The sequence below is a fragment of the Lipotes vexillifer genome, unplaced genomic scaffold, assembly GCF_000442215.2.
Source record: "Lipotes vexillifer unplaced genomic scaffold, Lipotes_vexillifer_v1.1 scaffold190, whole genome shotgun sequence".
In the NCBI taxonomy this organism is placed as follows: domain Eukaryota; kingdom Metazoa; phylum Chordata; class Mammalia; order Artiodactyla; family Lipotidae; genus Lipotes; species Lipotes vexillifer.
This window is the reverse complement of record NW_006794958.1, coordinates 3,273,451-3,297,043: the sequence shown is the minus strand read 5'-3', so window position 1 is coordinate 3,297,043 and position 23,593 is coordinate 3,273,451.

The window sequence follows — 23,593 nt, the reverse complement described above, 5'->3', positions numbered from 1 at the left end:
GCTGAAATGGTGACTAGAGCAGTGTCTGGCACTTGGGAAATGCTCTACAAATGACTAGTAAAGGCCAACTGCTAGGAATTGACACACACTGGTATTTAGCATCAAATGAAAGCAGATATTTTGTTAACATGCTTTATGCAGAGATTTACAAGATTTTATCTTAGGACATTTATAAGGAGTGCATAATTCCATAGGGGAAAAAATATTAATTTTCTTATTTTAAACTATTTTTAAATACATAGATTCCTAGGAAACTGCAAAGACAGGACAGAGAGGACCCTTGTACCATTCACCCAGTATCCACTAATGGTTACAGCCTACGTAAATACAGAACAATGTAAATACTAGTAAATTTGGTACAGTGTATATATAGTTCTGTGTTTGTGTATATATACATAAATGCCGTTTTATCATGTAGTGATTTGTGTAACCACCACAGCAATCAAGATACAGAACAATTTCATCATCACAAAGATCTACTGGTATCAGCATTTTACGAGTTTGTGTAAAGTGTTGAAACGTTGTATCCCTTTGATTCTCTTTTCCCTGCACTTCCAATAATAAAATGGTTTTTGCTTTGACCATCAAACATAATTAATAGAGTGAAAATTCATTGTATTTACCCTTATATTTGCTATTCCCATTTTTCTTCTGACCTGACATTCCAAGACTCCTTATTTTATCATGTGCTTTCTGCTTAAAGAACTTCATTTAGCCATTCTTTTAGAGTTGTTCAATGACAAACGAAGTTTTCCTTCATTTGAGAATGTCTTTATTTGACCTTCAATCCTCAAGGATAATTTTTTCAGGTATGAAATTCAAGGTTGCTGCAACTTTTCTTTCAGCACTTAAAATGCTGTGAAACTTCTATCTGACTTCTATAGTTCATGATGAAAAATCCACTGCAACTCAAAAAATTTTCCCCTTGGTAAGTTGTTGCTTCTCTCTGGCTGCTTTCAAGAATATGTTTGGTCTCTACTTTTCTGAAGTTTGATTATAATGTCTTGACACGGATTCCTTCAGGTTTATCCTGTTAGTGTTGGCTCAGCATTTTGAATATGTACATTTATGTCACTTGCGAAATTTAGACAATTTTATGCATTGTTTCTTTGAATGCTTGTGCAGTAATACCTTCTTTCTCCTCTCCTTCTGGGTCTCTGATGATATGAATGGTGGATCTTTTATTTTTCAGTAGTTTTCTTAGGGCCTTTTTTTAATGCAATCTATTTCTGTTCAGTAATTTCTACTGTTCCATCTTCAAGACCACTCATTCTTTATGTCTTTAAACAATGTCTCTTCAACAGTTTTCACACTCACTTTTAGAATTTTACTAGTTTTAAATCTACTATTGCCTGTTTTTATTATTCTAATATACTGCTATTTTTACCTGACTTTAGATAATACCACCCAACTCCCTGTTATGTAAAATGAGGAAATAATCACTCCTCAACTTCAACTTTCCTCTGTCCATCTTTTATGCCTTCTCACTGCTCTTGGCTGTACCTGTATCAAGGTTCATAATATTTTAAATCTTGTACATTGCATGATTTCTTTTTTATTATAAGTATTTCAATGTATTTTTATTGAGGTGTAGTTGACATATATTAGTTTCAGGGTATGACATAATGATTTGATATTTAAATATATTGTAAAATGATCACCAAAATAAATCTAGTTAAAGTCTGTCACTATATATACTTACAATTTTTTTCTTGTCATAACTTTTAAAATGTACTCCTAGCAACTTTCAAATATACAATCCAGTGTTATTAACTATAGTCACCGTGTTGTACATTACTTGCTTATGACATATTTTATAACTGGAAGTTTTTACATTTTGACCTCTTTGACCCATTTTTCCATCCCCCACCCCCACCTCTGCGAACCACCATTCTATTCCCTGTATTTATGAGCTTAGTTTCTTGCTTTGTGTTTTTTAATATTTCACATAAAAGTGAGATCATACAATACTTGTATTTCTGTCTGACTTATTTTACTTAATTAATAGTGCCTTTGAGGTCCATCCATGTTGTCACTAATGTCAAGATTTCATTCTTTTTTATGGCTGAATAATACTCTATTCATATGTACATCAATACCACATATATATGCCAAATATATATACCATATATATAAATACCACCATATATATATATATATCACATTTTCTTTATCCATTCATCCATTGATGGAAACTTAGGTTGTTTCCATATCTTGACTATTGTAAATAATGCTGTGATTAACATGCAGAGGGCACATACCTTTTTGAGTTAGTGTTTTCATTTTTTCTTTTTACAAATATCTAGAAGTAGAATTGCTGGATCATACAGTAGTTCTAATATAACTTTTTGAGTAACTTCCATACTGTTTTCCATAGTGGCTGTACCAATTTACATTCCCACCAACAGTGCACATGTTCCATTTTTTCTCCATCCTCACCAACACTTTTTATTTCTTGACTTTTTGATGATAACCATTCTGACAGGTGATAGGTGGTATCTCATTTTGTTTTCTTTTTAATAAATTTATTCATTTCTTTATTTTTGTCTTTGTTGGGTCTTCGTTGCAGCACGTGGGCTTTCTCTAGTTGCAGCCAGAGGGGACCACTCTTTGCTGCGGTGTGTGGGCTTCTCATTGAGGTGGCTTATCTTTGTTGTGGAGCACAGGCTCTAGGTGTGTGGGTTTCAGTAGTTGTGGCACACGGGCTCAGTAGTTGTGGCTTGCGGGCTTTAGAGCACGCAGGCTCAGTAGCTGTGGTGCATGGGCTTAGTTGCTCCACAGCATGTGAGATCTTCCCAGACAGGGCTCAAACCCACGTCCCCTGCATTGGCAGGCAGATTCTTAACCACTGCACCACCAGGGAAGTCCCTCATTGTGGTTTTGATTTGCATTTCCCTTATTAGTGATGTTGAACACTTTTTCCATGTACCTGCTAGTCCTCTGTACGAATTCTTTGAAAAAATGTCTATTCAGATCTGCTCATTTTTAAAATGAGATTGGTTATTTTTATTATTTAGTTTTATAAGACATTGATATATTTTGGATATTAGACCCTTATCAGATATACGATTAGCAAATATTTTTCTCCCATTTGGTAGGTTGTGTTTTCATTTTCTTAATTATTTCCTTTGCTGTGGAGGTGTAGTCCTACTTGTTTATTTTTGCTTTTGGTGTCAAATTCAGAAAAACTATCACCACAACCTATGTCCAAGAGCTTACTATGTTTTCTCCTAGGAGTTTTATGATTTCAGATCTTACATTTAAGTATTTAATCCATTTTGAGTTAATTTTTGTTCATGGTGTAAGATAGTGACCCAGTTTCATTCTTTTCCATATGGCTATCCAGTTATCCCAACATCATTTATTGAGGAGATTCTTTAACCTGTTTTATATTCTTGACTACTTTAAAAAAAATAGACCATATAAGAATAGGCTTATTTCTGGGCTCTCTATTCTGTTTCCTTGATCTGTGTGTCTCTTTTTATGCCAGTACCATACTGTTTTAATTACTGTGGCTTTGTAATACAGTCTAAAAACAAGGAGAATGATAACTCCAGCTTTATTCTTCTTTTTCAGGATTGCTTTGGCTATTTGGGGTCTTTTATAATTCTATGCAAATTTTCAGATTGTTTGTTCTATTTGTCAAAAATGCCACTGAGATTAATAAGCATGGCACTGAATCTGTAGATTCCTTGGGGTAGTGTGGGTAGTTTAACAAGATTAATTCTTCCAATTCATGAGCACAGAATCTTTCCATTTATTTTTCTCTTTAACTTCTTTCATTAATGTCTTGAAGTTTTCAACATACAGATCATTCACCAGCTTGATTAAATTTATTCTAAGGTATTTTCTGTTTGACAATTGTAAATGGGATTATTATCTTAATTTCTGTTTCTGATAGTTCATTGTTACTGTATATAAATGCAACAGATTTCTTCATATTGATTTTTGTATGATGCAGCTTTAGTGAATTTGATTATAACAGTTTCTTTAATAGAATCTTTAGAGTTTTCTATGTATATAGTGCCATCTGGAAACAGTGACAACTTTGCTTCTTCCTTTTCAACTTGGATGTCTTTTTTCTCTTTGCTGATTTCTGTGGCTAGAACTTCCAATAATATGTCAAATAAAAGTGACAAGAGTAGGCATCCTTGTTTTGTTCCTCATCTTAGACAAGGATGCCTTAGCTTTCAGCTTTTCAACACTGAGTATGATGTTAGCTGTGGGCTTGTCATTTGACCTTTTACAGTATGAGTTACATCCCCTCTATATTCATTTTATTGACTGTTTTTATTACAAATGAATATTGAATTTTGTCAAACTTTTTCTAAATCTATTGCAATGATCATATGGTTTTTATCTTTAATTTTGTTAATATAGTATATCACATTGATCTGCAGGTATTGAACCATCCTTATATCACTGGGAGAAATCCCACTTGATCATGGTGTATGATTCTTTTAATGTATTGTTGAATTTAGTATGCTAATATTGTGAGGGATTTTGGATCTATGCTCCTCAGGAATATTGGGCTGTAACTTTTCTTGTGACATCCTTGTCTGGTTTTGGTATCAGGGTAATGCTGTCCTCTTAAAATGAGTTTGGAAGAGTTCCATACTCTTCTATTTTTTGGAAGAGTTTGAGAAGAATTGGTATTGATTCTTTAAATCTTTGATAGAATTCACCAGTGAAGCCATCTTGATCTTGGACTTATGTATGTTGGTAGGTTTTTGATTACTGATTCAATCTCCTTATTACTAAATTGTCTGTTCAGATTTATTTCATCATCATTCAATCTTGATAGGTGATGTGTTTCCAGAAATCTTCCTATTTCATGTAGGTTGTCCAATTTGTTGTCATATAGCTGTTCATAACAGTCCCTTGTGATACTTTATTTTTGTATGGTATCAATTGTAGCACCTCCTTTCACTTATAATTTTGAATCCTGTCTATATCTTTTTGTTGGTGAGTTTAGCTAGAGGTTTGTCACTTCTGTTTATCTTTTCAAAGAACCAGCTCTTAGTTTCCTTTATCTTTTTAATTTTTTTGTTTCTGTTGCATTTATTTCTTCTCTGATATCTGTTATTTCCTTTCTTCTACTAAATTTAGTCTTTGTTTGTTATTCCAGCTCACTGGAGTGTGAAGTTAGGTTGGCTTAGACTTTACTTGCTTATTGAGGTAGACATTTATCCATATAAAATTCCCTCTTGGAACTGTTTCTGCTCCATCCCACAAATTTTGGTTTGTTATATTTCCATTTTCATTTGTCTCAAGGTTTTGGTTTCTTCTGTGACCTATTTTTTTTGTTCAGTAGCACGTTGTTTAATCTCCAGATATTGGTAAATTTTCCAGGTTTCTTTATGTAATTTCCACTTTCATACCATTGTTTTCAGAAAAGATGATGATATAATTTCAGTCCTCTTAAATTAAGATTTGTTTTGTAGCCTAATATGTGATCTATCTTGAAAAATGTTCTGGCAATTGAAGAAAGTGTATTATGTTGCGTTTGATTGGAATGTTCTGTAAATATGTTAGATCCATCTGTTCTGACATATCTGTTAAGGCCAATATTTCTTATTGACCTTGGGTCTGGATGATCTATCCATTGATGTAAGAGGAATATTAAAGTCCCCTACTATTATTGTATTGTTGTCTACTTATCCTTTCAGACCTGTTAATATTTGCTTTATATATTTACATGCTCCTATGTTGGGTGCATAAATGCTTAGAAAGTTTATATCTTATTGGATTGACCCTTTTATCATGATCTGCCCATCTTTGTCTCTTACTACAGTCTTTGGCTTTAAGTCAATTTTGTCTAATATAAGTATGATGATCCCAACTTTTTTGATTACCATTTGCATGCAATATATGTTTCCATTCTATCACTTTCAGTCTATGTGTGTCCCTAAAGCTTATGTGATTCTCTGATAGGCAGCATATAGTTGGGTCTTGGGTTTTTTTTTGTTTGTTTGTTATTGTTGTTGTTGTTTTAATGCATTCAGCCACTCTGTCTTTTGATGGGAGAATTTAGTCCATTCATTTTTAAAGTGAGTGTTATTAGGTATGTGTTTGTTACCATTTGTTAATTGCTTTCTGGATGGTTTTGTAATTCCTTTTTCTTCTTTCCTTGCTCTCTTCCTTTGTGGTTTGATGACTTTATTCAGTGGTATGTTTGTATTCCTTATTCTCTCTTTTGTGTATTTATTTATTTATTTTTGCGGTACACGGGCCTCTCACCATTGTGGCCTCTCCCGCCGCAGAGCACAGGCTCTGGACACACAGGTCCAGCGGCCATGGCTCACGGGCCCAGTCGCTCCACGGCATGTGGGATCTACCCAGACCGGGGCACAAACCCGTATGCCCTGCATCGGCAGGCGGACTCTCAACCACTGCGCCACCAGGGAAGCCCTCTTTTGTGTATTTAGAATAGTTTTTTGCTTTGTGGTTACCATGAGGCTTCCATAGAATATCTTATATTTATAATGGTCTATTTTAAGTTGATAACAACTTATATTTGATCTCATTGTAAAGATAAACATGATTACTCTCCTCCCTCACATTTTGTTTTTGATGTCACATTTTATATTGTTTAATATTGTGTATCACTTAACTAATTATTGTAGTTATAGTTCTTTTTACTACTTTTGTCTTTTTACCTTTATACTAGCTTTATAAGTGATTAATCCACTACCTTTACTATATATTTACATTTACCAGCAGGATTTATTCTTTCATATGTGTACTTGTTACTAATTACTGCCTTTTTCTTTTCATCTTATAGATGTCCCTTTTACATTTTTATAAAGCTGGTTTAGTGGTAATGAACTCCTTTAGCTTTTACTTGTATGGAAAACTCTTTATTTCTCCACTTCTGAGCTATATCATTGCTAGGTAAAGAATTCTTGGTGGTTGTTTTCTTTCAGTGCTTTGAATATATTATGCCACTGCCTTATGGCCTGCAAGGGTTTTGCTGAGAAATCTGTTCATAGTCTTATGGATATTCCCTTGTGTGTAACAAGTTGTTTTTCTCTTGCTGATTTTAATATTCTCTCCTTGTCTTTGTAATTAAAACATCAAAAGTTAATGTCTTGGTGTGGGTCTCTTTGAGTTCCTCTTATTTGGATGTCTGTTTCCTTGCCCAGTTTAGGGAAGTTTTCAGCCATGATTTCTTCAGATAAGATTTCTGCCCCTTTATCTCTCTCCCCTCCTTCTACATAGTTCCTTAAGTTACTTGTTTTTTCTGTTTTGATTGGGTGAGTTTCACTGCTCTTTGGGTTGACTGATCCTTTCCTCTGTTTCATCTTGTCTGCTGTTGAGCCTCTCTAGTATATTTTTCAGTTAAGTTATTGCATTCTGTACCTCTGTGACTTCTGTCTAGTACTTTCTTATGTTTTCTATCTCTTTGTTAAAGTTCTCACTGTGTTCATCCATTTTCCTTCCCCATTTGATGAGCACCGTCTTGACCATTACTTTTTACTCTTTATCAGGTAAATTATTTTTGTGTCATAACACTCTTTTTTCCCTGAGGTTAATCTTGTGTAATTAGGAACATATTCTTCTGTTTCTTTATTTAGTTCAACACTCTGTGTTGGTGTCTATACTGTAGATGAAACAGCCATCTCTCCCAGTCTTGAAGGAATGACCTCATGTAGGAAGTGAACCTTGTCTTCAACCCTTCCTCAGCTCTTGGTTTTCTCTCAAACCTTAGTGCTAGTCCAAGCAGCCTATTATATTTGTAATAGCTCCCAAGAGTTGAGGTTATGCCAAGACCAGTAATTTGTCCCAAAGGGGAGGATCTCAGCACCTAGATTCAAGATGACTGGAAGCCAGACATTTAGACATCAGCTTTTAAAAGTATTGCATACTGTTGGACAACAAGCATAAGCCCTGCTGGCCAAAAAAGCCAGGTGATCTAGAAGTATCCCCTAACAGTAGAAGGAAAAATCAGGTTGCCAGACAGGGGTGTGAGCTTCTTTCTGGATGACACCCATTATTTTAGCCCCAAGAGACCAGGAACACAGCTTCCAGCCAGGATTCAAGAACTGTCACCTAGGCAGAAGCAGCAAAAATTGGGGCACCAGACATGTGTAAAACCTCCCTTCCTGGAGATACTGGTGCTCTGGAGTACAGCAAAGTGAGAGTGAAAATATAGGGCCTGCAAGTCTCTATCCCCAGAGAGTGTTCCAGCGGCTCCTAGGTGTGCGTGCCCCTCAGGCTGACACTTTAACATAAGCAGTTCAGCCTCCTTCAGTTAGAGTCTGGGTACAACCAGCTGTGTCTGGTGAGCTGTGTGAGCAAGACTTTTAGAGTGGTTTTTCAGATTACCACAGTCTTGTGCATCTTGGACAGGAGCCCCCTTGGTTTTCCAAGTTATATTTTTAGGAGCTCATCTCTCAACTGTATGTTTTAAAAGTTGGAACATCCAATGTTGGGTTCAAATCCTCAGCTTCTCATTTGCCTGATGTGTTGGCATCACTGAGCCAGGCTTTATTTTAAGAGGAAATTTTTCCATATGTAGCTGTAGACTGAATGTGTCCATGGGAGGACGTGAGTCCAGGATTTTTCTACACTGCCATCTTGAACCGGAGCCCTCTGGAATTTATATTTCTCTGTGTCCTAAACAATGCCCAGCCTAAAGTTTAGCATACAGTGGCTTAAATTTCCAAACAGTAACAAATCCTCAGTGGAGTTATCTCATATACAGTCTTTAAAGAAACCCACAGATAGAAGTTTAAGGAAGATAAGGTTCACAGTAAAACAAAAACCACATGGGAATATAAACCACCTTGACAGAGTCCAGAGAAATAACCAACTGCACAATCATGCATAAGAGATTGCATTTCTATTATTGTATAATACTATAGAATTCACTTGTAAATGTATTTCATAGTTTAATAAAATAAAATGAGTTTAAATATAAAATGGCAACTCAAATAGCCAAGCATATTGGAAAAAGAACCAATTTCCAGAACTAAAAATATAATTAGAAAATAACCTCAATGGCAGATTATGATAGTCAAACTGCAGAAAATCAAAAGTAAAAAGATCTTTAAAACAGTCAAAAAGAAATGACTAATTTTCACTCTTCATAGGCAAACAATTGATTTCTCAATAGCAATGATAGAAACAAAGTTATATTCACCGTTCAACTAGAGGGGAAAAAAAAGTGTAAAGTTAGAACTATATACCAAGGAAGCTATTTTAATATTGTAGTCAGAATAAGGCTATTTTTAGATTAACTGAATAAATTCTCAATACAGGATCTTCTACATAATGTTAGGAAGAAATATTATTGCATGTGGAATTTCTTTGATGCAAGGAAAAAAATAGCAAAGTTTTAGCAATTACATGGCCAATCCAAATATTGACTTTATAAAATCATAATATAATAATGTTCAATTGATGGCTTTGTAAACAAAAAAAAGAAGAAAGAAAGAACTAGAATATTGGACAGTTTGAGCTTATACATCCCACATGCCTAGAAAAATAACTTTCATTGTTGAAAGAATGAAGGGAGCCGTTAAAGAAACCAAGTCATTCTAATGTGTTTGAATAGTTCAGGAGAATGATATATTGATTAAGGCTAGCAAACCAATAAAAGTCTTTATCGAGGGCTTCCCTGGTGGCGCAGTGGTTGAGAGTCCTCCTGCCGATGCCGGGGACACGGGTTCGTGCCCCAGTCTGGGAAGATCCCACATGCCGCGGAGCGGCTAGGCCCATGAGCCATGGCCACTGAGCCTGCGCGTCCGGAGCCTGTGCTCTGCAACGGGAGAGGCCACAACAGTGAGAGGCCCGCGTACCGAAAAAAAAAAAAAAAAAAAAAAAAAAATCTTTATTGCAAGAATCTGAACAGTCCAAAGTTAGATTCTTTGTAGAAAGTCGGCATATTATAGACCTGATACTTCAACTTTCTAGCCTTTCCATTGGCGTCTGAAATTGTCTTGCCTTCCTGATATGCTTCAGCTCTTCCCTCTTTTGCCTCCCTCATCTCTCCTTTTATGATACTCTAGAGCATGTCTTTGTAATATTGCCTGTCCCTTTGGAATTATACTTGAACAGCTGTTTATGCTGAGAACAGCACATTGCAGTTTTGATTGAGTGTATCTCAAGATTTTTTTTTACAAGCAGTGAAGTGTTTTTAATAGTAGAGTTTGTGTATAAGGGAAAGTTAAAATAGTTTTCTCAACATTCTATGTAAATATTTGGTCATGCATCATCTAACATTACAGGGGGGAAATGTGGTATAATGGAAAAACACAAAATCAGAAGAATTTATTTCTAATTTCTGTACTAATTTGCTCTGTGATGTTCTCAATTTACCTAACCTCTCTGGAAATAATACTTGTTCTTCTACCTTGAGGACAAAAAGAGATAATATCTATTAAATTGCTCTGAAACAGTTCAAAGTGCTACTATTACAAAGAACAGGTCACTTATCAAAGAAAACAACACCGCTAAATCCTGCAGTCACTTCACTTATTTTTTGTCATGCCTTAGGGAATTATTCAATCAAATGTTGAGCTATCCACTTTAGAATCCTTTGAGCCCTAAAATAATCAATACTTGATTAGCTTCTCTTTCTATTTGTCCCATGTAGCTTTGATATGTGTACAAGGTTAAGAGGAAAAAATCAGAGTTTGGATGTGTTTTCTACACATTTCTAAGGTCTGATGTTAACTACAGTGTATGTGCGGAAGATTCAATACAGAACATTCTAATTACTTATATATATTGTTTTGATTGGGAAAGGATTATTCAGGTATACTGAATAACTTTTTTTCTTGAAAGTGTTTATAAAATAACCGAGACTAAATGTGTAGAGCCTTATGAAAGCAAATAAATGGACAACACTCTATATGAATGTTTTTCCTTTATACAACTATATTTGAAAATATCATTCTTTTGCTTCAACAGTGTTGAATTTCCTACTTTGATTTTCACTTATCAAGATATACAAGTCATTCCCAAAACTTTTAATTTCTTATTTTGTGCTTTAGCTACCTATTTACCCAGACAAAATAAATTATTTTACATATCCTGGAATACATAGCTTTTTCTAAGAATAATTATTTGGTCACTGAGCTCTTTAAAATACTTATTTTAAGGTTCTACTTCTGACAGTGGCAGACAATGTGGTTTTAACCAGCTCTCTCCACTGAGAGAAGCTAGGAAAGTTGGAGGAAATTTTTTTTTTTTTAATTTTTCTTAGAGGTGTTGAAGAACTACTATTATGGAGACAAGGTATAAGAAAAAAGGAAAGAACTCTGGCATTTAGTGTTACTTTTATTTCAACGCTTTTTTCAGTTCCAAAACCATGGCTGAGAAGTAGAAAACCTGAGTATTCTTAAGGACTCAGGCACTGGGGGCAATATTTTGCAGTAGGCCGGCCAAGGAGGAGCAACCACGGTTAACCACTAGACTTAATGTGTACTGTCATTGTTAATCTCTACTCTTCTGCTTGCCCCAAAATATGAAGAAAACTTCATCTAAAACTTCAGATTATCTCTACATTTAAAAAATATACAATGGCTGGTACTCAATAAAAATCAGGCATACAAAGAAACATGAATTTCAGTTGTAAAATCTAGAGAAATTTAGGATAAACATGCTTAAAATGATCAAAGAAATAAAAGACATAATTGAGAATTTGTCAAGAACTAAAAACTGTTGAAAAGAACCAAATGGAAATTCTAGAACTGAAAGCTACAATAATTGAAATTTAAATTCAATGAATAGGTTAATTAACAGAAAACTAACCATAGCTGAAAAGCAAGTAAGTACTGTGTGAGACATATCAGAAGAAAATATTGAAATAAAAAGGATAAATGATACAAAAAATTGTGCAAAAGACATATGGGGTACAGTGTAAGTCTAACATGTATGCACTTAAGGTCTTAGAAGAGGAGAAAGAGAATATGGTAAGGAAAAAATTTAAACAATTAAATATCAAGTCAAAGAATCAATAAATGCCACAGATCCTCAAGATAAATAAAAATAAAACCACATAATGGCATATAACACTTAGGAAAACCAAAGAGCAAAACCAAAGAGTAAAAATCTCAAAGCAGGCAAAACAAAATTATGTATTCTGAAGGTACAGAAATGAGACTGGACTGAGGCCTTAAGCAACGGAGATCAGAACAGACTAGGTTGATATAAAGTGCTGAAAGAAAATAATTGACAACTTAGGATTATATAACCCATTAATATATCCTTAAAGAAACTGATTAAAATACCAAGAGCTCAAATGCTGTGTTGACAGATATTAGGCATTATGAAGAGTAAACTAGTGAGTTAAAGATCAGCATAGAAGCAATCTATGGATGGATGAAGAGTATTTAAAAATGTAAGAAATGCATGGAATTCTATTAGTTATCAGTTATCTGGTACAGTAAATTACCACAAAGGTGCCTTTAAACATTTATTATCTTTCAGTTGCTAGGGGTCAAGAGTGTGAACATCACCTCACTGGGTCCTCTGCTCAGGGTTTCACAAGGTTGCACTCAAGGCATTAGTCAAGCAGTGTTTTTTCTATAAAGCTTGGATCCTCTTCCAAGCTCATGTGGTCACTGGCAAAATCCAGTTCCGCTTTGCTACAAGACTGAAGTCGTATTTCTTGCTGAATGTTGGCTAGAGACTGCTCTCAGGTTCTAGAGATCTTCTGCCAATTTCTTACCACGTGGCCCTCTCCCAGGAGGCCCCTTCCTCACAATATGGCAGTCTAATTTTTCAAGGCCAGCAGAAGAATCTCTTGCTCTCATCCCCTAAGGTGAAGTGTTACATAATGTAACATCATAATGGGAGTGACTATTCCATCACCTTTGTCATATTCTATTGTCTAGAAGGAAGTCAATTTCCACTTCCACTCAAGCGGAAGGAATTACACAAAGATATGGATAAAAGGAAATGAGAATCACAGGGCCATCCTAGAAGTCTGTTTATCACAGGAATAGTAGAAAAGCCTGAAACAGGTGTAATTGGAATCTGAATAGGAGAGACTGTATAGGAAGGACGTAGATTAAGAATGTTTTGCAACCAGAACTCTCATGTGCTTCTGGTGGAAAGAATATTGTTACAGACACTTTGAAACACTGGGAAGATCAATTAAAGCTGAACATTTGGATATCATATAATCCAGAAGTTCCTTTTTTAGTAATATATCAAACATAAATAAGTATATATGATCACCAAAATATGTAAAAGAATGTCCAAAATGCAGTTTGTAATATACCTCTTTTTATGGACTGAATTGCATTTCCTTCAAATAGCTGTGTTGAAGTCCTCATCCACAGAAGGACTGTATTTGAAAACAGAACCTTTACAGAGGTAATTAAGGTTAAATGGGGTCATAAGGATAGTGCCATGATGCGATATGGCTGCTGTTCTTACAAGAAAAGGAAGAGACATAGGGAAGTATACACAGAGAAAAGGCCATGTGAGGTCACACCTAGAGGATGGCCATCTGTAACCCAAAGAGAGAGGCCTCAGGAGAAACCAAACCTGCAAGAACTTTGATCTTAGATTTCTAGCCCCCAGAACTGTGAGAAACACATATCTGTTGTTTAGCCACCGAGCCTCCATTTTGTTATGGCAGCCCTATCAAACTAATACAATAGGGCTTCCCTGGTGGCGCGGTGGTTGAGAGTCCGCCTGCCGATGCAGGGGACACAGGTTCGTGCCCTGGTCCGGGAAGATCCCACATGCCGCGGAGCGGCTGGGCCCGTGAGCCATGGCCACTGAGCCTGCGCGTCCGGAGCCTGTGCTCCGCAACGGGAGAGGCCACAACAGTGAGAGGCCCGCGTACCGCAAAAACAAACAAACAAAAAAAACTAATACAATATGCAAACTGAAAACTGGCCAATGTCCATCAGCAGTAGAATAAATAAATAGAACTATAATCATACAATGAAATACTATATAGCAATGAGGAATAATGATCCATAACTACATACACAATATGAGTGAATTATACAAAGATAGTTTAGAGCCAAAGAAGTCAGTTGTGATACATTTTGTGTATGATATATTAGTTTGCCTTTGTTGAACTTCATAAAAAAGGTGTGAGAAATTAGCACACTGATTACTCTTAAGGATAGTAGCAACTGGAAAAAAGTATGATGTAAGGCTTCTGGGATGTTGGCAATGTTGTTTTTTAACCTGAGTGCTGGATGCAAGGAAGTATCTAGTAAATTAACTAATTAATCAAAATGTATATGAGATATTATGTTTTTCTTTATACAAATTATCTTGATTTTACCCTTTTAAAACTTAAGTATAAATTTATTTTTGGACAAATGAAATAACTGTTATCTCCAACCAATCCTCACTAAAGGAAATAATGAAGAGTATTCTTCAGCTGGAAAGAAAGATCCCTGATGGAAGATCAGAAGTACATTAAAGAATAAAAAAGTTGAATGTATTGGAAAATTTAAAAATTATTACACTGATAAAAAGGAAGCAGTGTGTGATTATTTTATAAAATGTATTAAAGGACAAATCTAGTATGTAAATCAGGAGGTGTACACATGAACTTAAAGTATTTTAAGTTACTTGCATTTGATTGGAAGTAAAACACTGATTATATTAGACTTTTATAAATTAAAGCTACAATTTCAAAATCTAGAGAAACCATTGAAGGAATAGTAAATGTGTTAATATCAAATTAAGGTAAGGGAAGATACACTAAAAGAAATATTCAATCCAGCGTAAGACAAGAAAGAAAACCAGAAATGCAGGCCAGGAGGAATAAAAACAACAAGCTAGATATAAAGCATAATACACTTAGAACTACATTAAGAGTAAAATGCTAAACATTCTAATTAAGACAGATTGTCAGAATAGGTAAAACACATGTGCAAGTGTATAGGCATGCCCATATACAAAATGGGCCACTATCTTGGGCTTCCCTGGTGGCGCAGTGGTTGCGAGTCCGCCTGCCGATACAGGGGACACGGGGTCGTGCCCCGGTCCGGGAAGATCCCACATGCCGTGGAGCAGCTGGGCCCGTGAGCCATGGCCGCTGAGCCTGCGCGTCCGAAGCCTGTGCTCCGCAACGGGAGAGGCCACAACAGTGAGAGGCCCGCGTACCACAAAAAAAAAAAAAAAAAAAAATTGGCCGCTATCTAGAGACATATGTTAAATATGAAGATTCAGAAAAGACTGAAGTATAGAGGTGAAAGGAAGCTAATGACAATAATCCAAAAGAATGTTGCTATTACTGTGCCAATATCACACAAATTAGGTTTTTAAAGAAAGGAACATTATCATAAATAGACAGGTAATGATAGTTGTTTTTATTCACCTAATAACATGGCCTCAAAATACATAAGATTTATATAACAACAGTAAGGAACTTTAGCAAATATCTCTCTGCCAAGAGAGTGACTGCCAAGCATACAAAGAGTAAACTTGGTAATAATATAGATTTGAACAACCCAATTTGAAAAATTGACATAATGTACACATAATAAATACCATCCAGCAACTGACTAAAAATGGTCAAGAGTTCTGAATGCATGTGTCGTAAGTGAGCTTTATTTTACTAAATGAGTTGATTTCATGTGTGATTCACCAAAGTCATTACTAATTTTAAAAACTTCATTTAAAATTACAAAATATATTTAAAAGGACAATTCCAGGTGTTGGTGGTGAGATGGAGGGTACAGAATTATACACTGCCAGGGGGATAGTAAATTGGTACAACCATTTGGAAACTGCATTCCCTTGGGAGCCTACTGTGATGTGGACATTTGTGTGCAAGAAGTCTATTCAGGATTGCTCTCAGTATCAACATTTGTGAAGAAGCAAAAGAAACAGGTACAGGCAGAGGAAAAGAGTTGAACTGCAATCTGTTTGCAACAAAAACCTCCACTTCACCCTAAGTGGAGCTCTGGACGTGCACTGGCCTTTCAGAGTTGTCCAGAATTTGAGCTCTATTGCCAGGATTTTATAACTACATGTGATCTAATCACTGGATGCAGGCTGCTGATGAAAAGTAGACCTGACCTCACAGGAGGCAGCTCATGTCGATGAATGGCGAGTTTCCAAGAAGAGCTCATCTGATAACTGTTCATTGTCAATTCTTCCAGCAATAGGCAGAATGATGAGCATTTCATTTTTTGGAAGAGGGGATCTGGGCAGCAGACCACAGCAACTACTGTAATACCCAGTAGACATTTGGGTACATGTGCACCAAAGACATATAAGAATGTTCATAGCAATATTATTTATACTTAACAAATTTATAATGAACCCAAATGTTCATCAACTGTTAAGTGGATAAATTGCCATATGTTCATACTAAACAGTATTTAACAATGAAAATCAGTAAACTAGAGCAAACTCAACTGCATGAATAAATTTCACATGTAATACTGAGCCAAAGAAGTGAGACATAGTAGGAAACACACTATGTGACTCCATGTAGGTAAAGTTCAAAAACAGTAAAACAGTAGCGTCTTCTAGGGTTCTGGTAACATTCTATAAATTCACGGAGTGATGCTTACTAGAGCCTCTTCACATTATAATTCATTGAACTGTACTTTTATGATCTGTACATACTTTAGGTTATGTACATTTTTATTGACAAACATTTATAATACAAAATATTTTACACTTGTCTCTGGTCGTTAAAATGCAGACACATACATTCAACTTCTAATATTAAAACTAGACGAATTTGACTGTTGATACCTTTGTGCTGTTTTTCCTCTATGTATTATCTTTAAAAATTAACCTTGCGTGTTAAAATGTTTTCTGAACTTAAACTTTTCCTTTTAATTATTTTCTCTTATTATTAGTGCCATACTTCCCAGAGTGAATAGCCTGATCCCCTATATCAAACTATTATTCACTCTTTCATTTCAGGAATGTTTATAGCTTACATATCTGGGGAAATTAATGCATTAACTCTGAGGAGAAATAAAATGCATATATTTCCATTGTCTTCATGGACTTTCAGATCTAGTAGGAAACCTATGATTTGTAAAGATATTAAAAGAACATGAAACTGTGCTACATACAGGTATATTTTTTATCTTAAATTCTTCCCAGAGAATAACACTTTTCCTCTTATAAAATTGCTAAAACACCTCAAGTTTAGAAAATCTGACTGAAAACAGCTCATATATAGTCTTTCAAAACTGTCTTTTTTCTTCACATTCCAAAATACCTTTCATAGGTTGAAAATCAGTCATCATCTAGACACCTGAGTGATACTTCTCTGGCTATAATTCAATAGATTAGGAAGAAATCTGGGTGGGGAAACATGTTTGCAAATATTTTAGTTTTGTAGATTTTGGCACTGATTCACATTTTAATTCAAGTATTTATTGATTGCTACTTTGTGCCATAGAATGTGTTATGGGAGTATCACTGAGCCAATAGATTTTTGCCCTTAGGTAACTTACATTCTAGCAAGGAGACAGAAAAGCCACCACTGTAATAAATTGTTCAGTATATTGGATAAGTGGTATGGAGAAAAAGATAAAAGAAATAGCATAAGGGGAATTTGTATCAGTAGTATTAGGGGAAAAGAATGCAATTTTAATAGTGTTCAGGGTAGGCCTCATGAAGAAGGAGGCATTTGAACATTTCTTTTTTTTTTTTAATTTATTTATTTTTGCTGTGTTGGGTCTTCATTTCTGTGCGAGGGCTTTCTCTAGTTGTGGCAAGCGAGGGCCACTCTTCATCGCGGTGCGCGGGCCTCTCACTATCGCGGCCTCTCGTTGCAGAGCACAGGCTCCAGAGGCGCAGGCTCAGTAGTTGCAGCTCACGGACCTAGTTGCTCCGCGGCATGTGGGATCCTCCCAGACCAGGGCTCGAACCCATGTCCCCTGCATTAGCAGGCAGATTGTCAACCACTGTGCCACCAGGGAAGCCCCTGAACATTTCTTGAGTGTTGAGAATTAGTGTTGTAAGTATATAGAGGAAGAGCATTCCAGGCAGAGAGACGAGTTGGTGAAAAAGCCCTGAGTTCCAAATGTGCCAGACAAGTTTGAAGGATATTAGGGGGTTCAGTAGGACTGGAGCAGAGTGAATGTGGGGAAAATAAATACAATTAGAAAGGTTGGAGGTGGGGATAGCTTATATGAACTTTCTAAGCCACTATAAACTTTGGTTTTTGCAGTGAGATTTTTGGGAGAAGAGTGACATTATGACTTTTTTACTGAAAGGATGACCCTGACCACTGTGTGTTGTGATTAGACTGCAGGGGCCAAGGGTAAAAGCAGGGAAATTCATTAGAACGCTATCATAGTAATCCAGTGTAAAGATGATTATGGTTTAAGACAGGATGTTAGCTCTGAATGTAGAAGAAAGTCGTTGGAATTTGGATACATTTTGAAAATAGAGGCAGAAGAAAAATCTCACAGATTATAGTGTGAGAAATTAAAGGCAACAGAGAAAAAATAATAGTTGCCATCAACTGAGATGAAAAGGCCTGGGTGTGGAAGCCTGGGGAGAAGATTCTGTCTTGAGCACGTCACATTAAAAATGTCTCTTAAGCATCCAAATGAGAAGGTACTTTAGGCATCCGGATAAGGTTACTGATTGCTACATGAATAACACCCTATATCATGCTGGCTTAAAACAGTCTTTTGATTATTTTTCATAATTCTGAGGAACAACTGATCAGCCGTACGATTTTTGGACTGTCATGTTTTGAGTTTCTCCTAAGGATATAGGCAAATGATAATTGGGGGTGGTATGTCCAATATGGCTTTACCCAAATGTCTAGTGTTTTGGTATGGGTGGCTGGAAATCTGGGACACTGTGTCCAGGTGTGCTTCTCTCTGTGTGGCTTTCTCATGTGGTCTCTCTACTTAGTTTCTTCAGCATAGTAGCTGGACCACTTGATTGATGGTTTAAGGCTCCAAAAGCACAAAAGCATAACTGGCCAAGCCTTCATAAGGCTCAGGACTTGAACTAGCACCACGTACTACTTCTGCATTTATTGGATTAAGCATATTGCACAGCCCCACCCAAACTCCATGTGGCAGGGACCTCCAAAGGCATGAATAATGGGGGTGTGATTCACTGGGGATCACTGTGGTGACAAATCTGACCACAAGCACATCAGATCTGAGAGGCCTGTTAGGCATCCAAATGTAGATGTGAAGTAGACACTGCGATTATATATGAGTTGGAATTTAGTAGTGTAGTCTGGTTTCGAGATACCAATTCTAGAGTTTTTGTCATGTCAAATAGATGAAATCACCAAGAAAGTGATTTACAGGAGAATCAAGGAATGGAAATGTTTCCATTATGTTTTTATAAAATTTTAGAAAACTTGAGGCATTTCACACTAGATGGAAAGTAGGTAGATTGACAAGTGTGTGTGGCCAGGGAGAGAGCATGTGCATATATTAGTTACATGACAATCCTGTGCTCATTGTATTACCTTGTTTTGTGAGTTTGTTTTACTACTTAGATGACATAATTAGAAATAAAAAACAAAGTGGTGTGTAACTTAGTTGAATGTACGGTGTGGCCTTAGGGTAAACTAAATAGAAAAATATACTGTGCTCTGATCCATTTTTAAGGTCTCTGAAAAAAAATTAAGATATTGTCAAAACATCTTGAGAGGCTAAATTTTTCACCTCATTAGCCTCAGCTGGATACAAAGGCTCAGAGGAAGTGGCCTCAGGGGCTTAAATGTCTCCCACCCCTGACCCCCACTGGCTTAGGCCCAGCCTAATTTTGGCAAATGTTTAAAGCACTGCGTAGATTAAGAGACTGGTTTTTCCTGCTGGCTTTTACTACTGAACCCACTTGCCACAACTACTGAAGACCTTGTGCCTAGAGCCCATGCTCTGCAATGAGAGAAGCCACCGCAGTGAGAAGCACGCACAAGCATGGAAGAGCAGCCTCCGCTCACTGCAACTAGAGAAAGCCCGAGCGCAGCAACAAAAACCCAATGCAGCCTAAATCAATCAATCAATCAATTAAAAAAAAAAAAATTCCCATCCAGTTTTTGCTTCTGAAGTTTAAGGAATATTTGGAGGTGGGACTTCTGGAGGGAGTTAGGGAACAGTGGATGAGAATAGTATGCATATAATCTCACATTAAACTAAATTCATAATATATGTAAAACTGCTAATTTTCTTGTGGATTGTTGATCACAAAGCTTAATAGTGTTCACGTAGTTTGGGAATGGAATGGGAGGACTAAATATATTTTTACGTTCTTAGGGTGAAATGAAGCATAATACCAGTCATTTTCATAAACTCTGCTACAGTTTAGACATTGGTTATAAGTAAAAGGTTTTAGTTTGTGTCATTTAAAAACTTTTATGTCTTCATACAAATTTCTCTTGAAATTTGGATAATGTTCTGTCCAGGGCTGCTATCCCAACTGTTTGAATTACAACTAGATTCTTGGAATCCTTCTTTAATCATTTTGGATTTAATTCCTATCCTTCATCCTGATTTATATCATGTCATAATTTGACCTGCTTTATGTTTAGAGCTTCTTATAATTCTCTTCTCTGAAAAAAAAATCTAATGTCCCATCTATGACTAGGGAACAAATAATTACAATCTCAATGCCACGTATATACAGCATTGAGCCAATATATTCCATTCTTATGGACAGATCTATAAATACACCTCCTAGTTTCAAGCTCATAATTCCCCTGTGGATTCTGTAGGAGAATAAACCTCTCAGGCAGGTGTTAGATCACTAGCTAGCAGAGGTAAATGCATGACTAAGTAGTTCTTTTATTTCACTAAAAACTGAGAACTAAGACTTTGCCTTGATTTTATTCTTTTCCTACTACTTGATCCTTCATTTTCTGGATATGACCAAAGAAGAGGTAGAATGGAAGAAAAGAAATGAAATTTAATATCTGGGAGCCAAAGTAAAGAATATAGCAAACCAGACTGGAACTGAGAAATGAGGCCTAAGGGTTAAAACACCTGAGAACTATGTGGATTCCTTATTACAAAATCCCCAACTAATCTATATTTTCTGAAATTCTGTAGTTTCCACCCTCCAAATGAAAGCACATCTTTCCTTACAACACCTTCTCCAGAAAATTCCTGAATCTCTATGCTCAGATTCATGCATTTTATAGCAACTTGCTGGTTTCAACCTGGAGTATCTCTAATTTATGCATATTGATTCCTAATTCTTATTCCTCCTATCCATGTACCTAAAGTAAAATAAACCTTTATAGAAACTAGAAAATGTCAGATAAACCTCATTTCCTCAGGTTCAAGGTGATTTTAAATGGCACATTAGGTGTTGATTTTTCATAATTCTTTTTGTTATGAATCTATTATGAGCCCCATGGTATAAGCTGACAGACTGGTTCACAGTCTCTTCCTTATAACAAAAAGGCACACAATATAGAGCATACTTAGAATTTCATTTTGTCATCTACTTTCTCCTTCCTGAGTTTCTCCTACTAAATTCTCCATTTTCCTTATTACCTTTCAATGCCACCCACTGTAGACTAATAAAGAAGTAAAACATCAGGTTTAGTCCATCCTAAACACTTGTTTTTGATCTACCATGCTCTTGCACCTCATTGGCTGAGACGGTGTTATCTAAAGCTTAGCCCTGGGAAGCAGCCGCTCATATCCTTATTCTTCATTGTACCTGTCGTCTTTTCCTGATATGACATCAAAACTCTTCCAGAATTTACTCTCTTAGGGTCCACATTTGTCAGAAGGAAAGAAATAAGTCAGGGCTCTGTAACTTATAGATAGAAATCTAAGACCTAAGCCTTTACAGTTAATTTCTTGCTTCTGCAATACATCTCTTGTACTCTTGATCACCTAGGGTCCTGTGAGCTGATCTCACTTCATTTGGTCCTAGGTGGACTTGAATCGATGCAGATTTGGTAGTTTCCTTTTAAATGTGATTTTAGGGATCCTTGGAAAACTCTAATCAGAGATGTCTGCCACTTCTCAGTAAAATAATCAAACACTCCACCGTTCTAAGGTAAGGATATGACCTATATTAAAATAAACCCAGGCATCACTAACTTGCATATTCCTGAGAATAAATGTATCATATCCTTTCTGAACAAAATGGTAAAGAGTGAATTGAGACCGCATAGCCTGTATAGAGAAGATGGCTGAAAAAGTTGTAGAAGACACATGTAATCAATTTTTATCTTTTTGCCTAAAATCAGCACTGGTTAGGCCATATGATAACACCAGATTTTCAGTCACAAAATGTATTAGGGCAACAGGTTAGATATGAAGGCTTTCTATAACTGAAGTTTTCCTCAGAGTTCTAGTCATTTTTACTCAAAGATTCTGGGAATTTCATCTCTTTGCAAGAAAATTTCTGCAACTAAAATCATGTGTTTTTTTGCTACCCCAGAATAACTTCTTTATGTGTTATATTAGTTTTTTATTGCTGCTGTAACAAATGACCAAACTTACTGGCTTAAAAAACACATATTTATTATCTTACATTTCTGGAGACCAGAAGTCTAAAATGAGTCTTATGATGTTAAAAGCAAAGTATTGGAGGGCTGGTTCCCTCTGGAGGGTTGCAGGAAAATCTGTTTCCTTGTCTTTTGTCTTTCCGTATCTGCCATGTAAAGTAACATTCAGAGGTTCCAGGAAGTAGGACCTTGATATCTTTGGGGGACATTATTCAGGCTACCATATATGCTATTAGAAATTATGTTTTAAAATTTGTATTTTAATAGTAACTACATTAGCAAATGTTTATTAGGTGTTAGTCTGGAGATATTACCACTCAAGTGTATTTATTTGGTTAACTATTAGCTGAGCTGGAAAAATTATCATGCATTCATATGCAAACTCCACAGATCTTTCATCATCATGTAGATTTGATTGTATTTAAAATTTTCAGTACATAAGAGAAAGCTTTCAGGAGGAAAAACTTTCCCAACCCCAAATTTGATTTGAGCTGCTATAGATGAAAGTTATTATTTTTATCATCTTGAAATTTTAAAAAGCTAGATGTTTTCTAGTCGCTTTTGCATTTGTATGGAAATATACCCAAAATGTAAATTTAAAAAAAATAGTTTATATATGTGCTAGAGAACAAATTGAAAGGACAATACCTTTTCAGAATGACAATCTCATAAAACCGGTTGAGAAACCTTCATGAAAAATAAAGAAATATTTAATTTGAGTCCTCCAAAGGTCATCTTTGTGTATTTGTAGGTTATTGATATTTGCTTTGAGGTTTCAGAAGGTTGGAAAAATATTTGAAAAGGAAGAATTTTGACAACGAGTCAATGTATCTTTTAGTGCTTTTGAGAAAAGACTGGAATCAGTAGCCACCTTGGTGAATGGCACTGCAGGAAGTATATTTCTGTTATAGCAAATGTTAAACTACATTTAAAAAAAAAAGTAAAAATCTAGGTCTCCTAAGGAACAGCTACTTATGCTTTTGACACAGTAACCAAAGTAGGTCCCAGCTAGTATAAACTCTCTATAGCCATCAGTGTCTTGGAAAAGTAGATAGAAGGAAACTGTTTAAGGTAAGATCACTGCTGCTGTTGGAAAAGGAAGCAAAGAAATTTGGTAAAGGTAAATTCAGATATCAGTTTAACCTGGAATTCCAAGGTAACCACAGGCAATGTGTGATTCCCAGTTCAGCA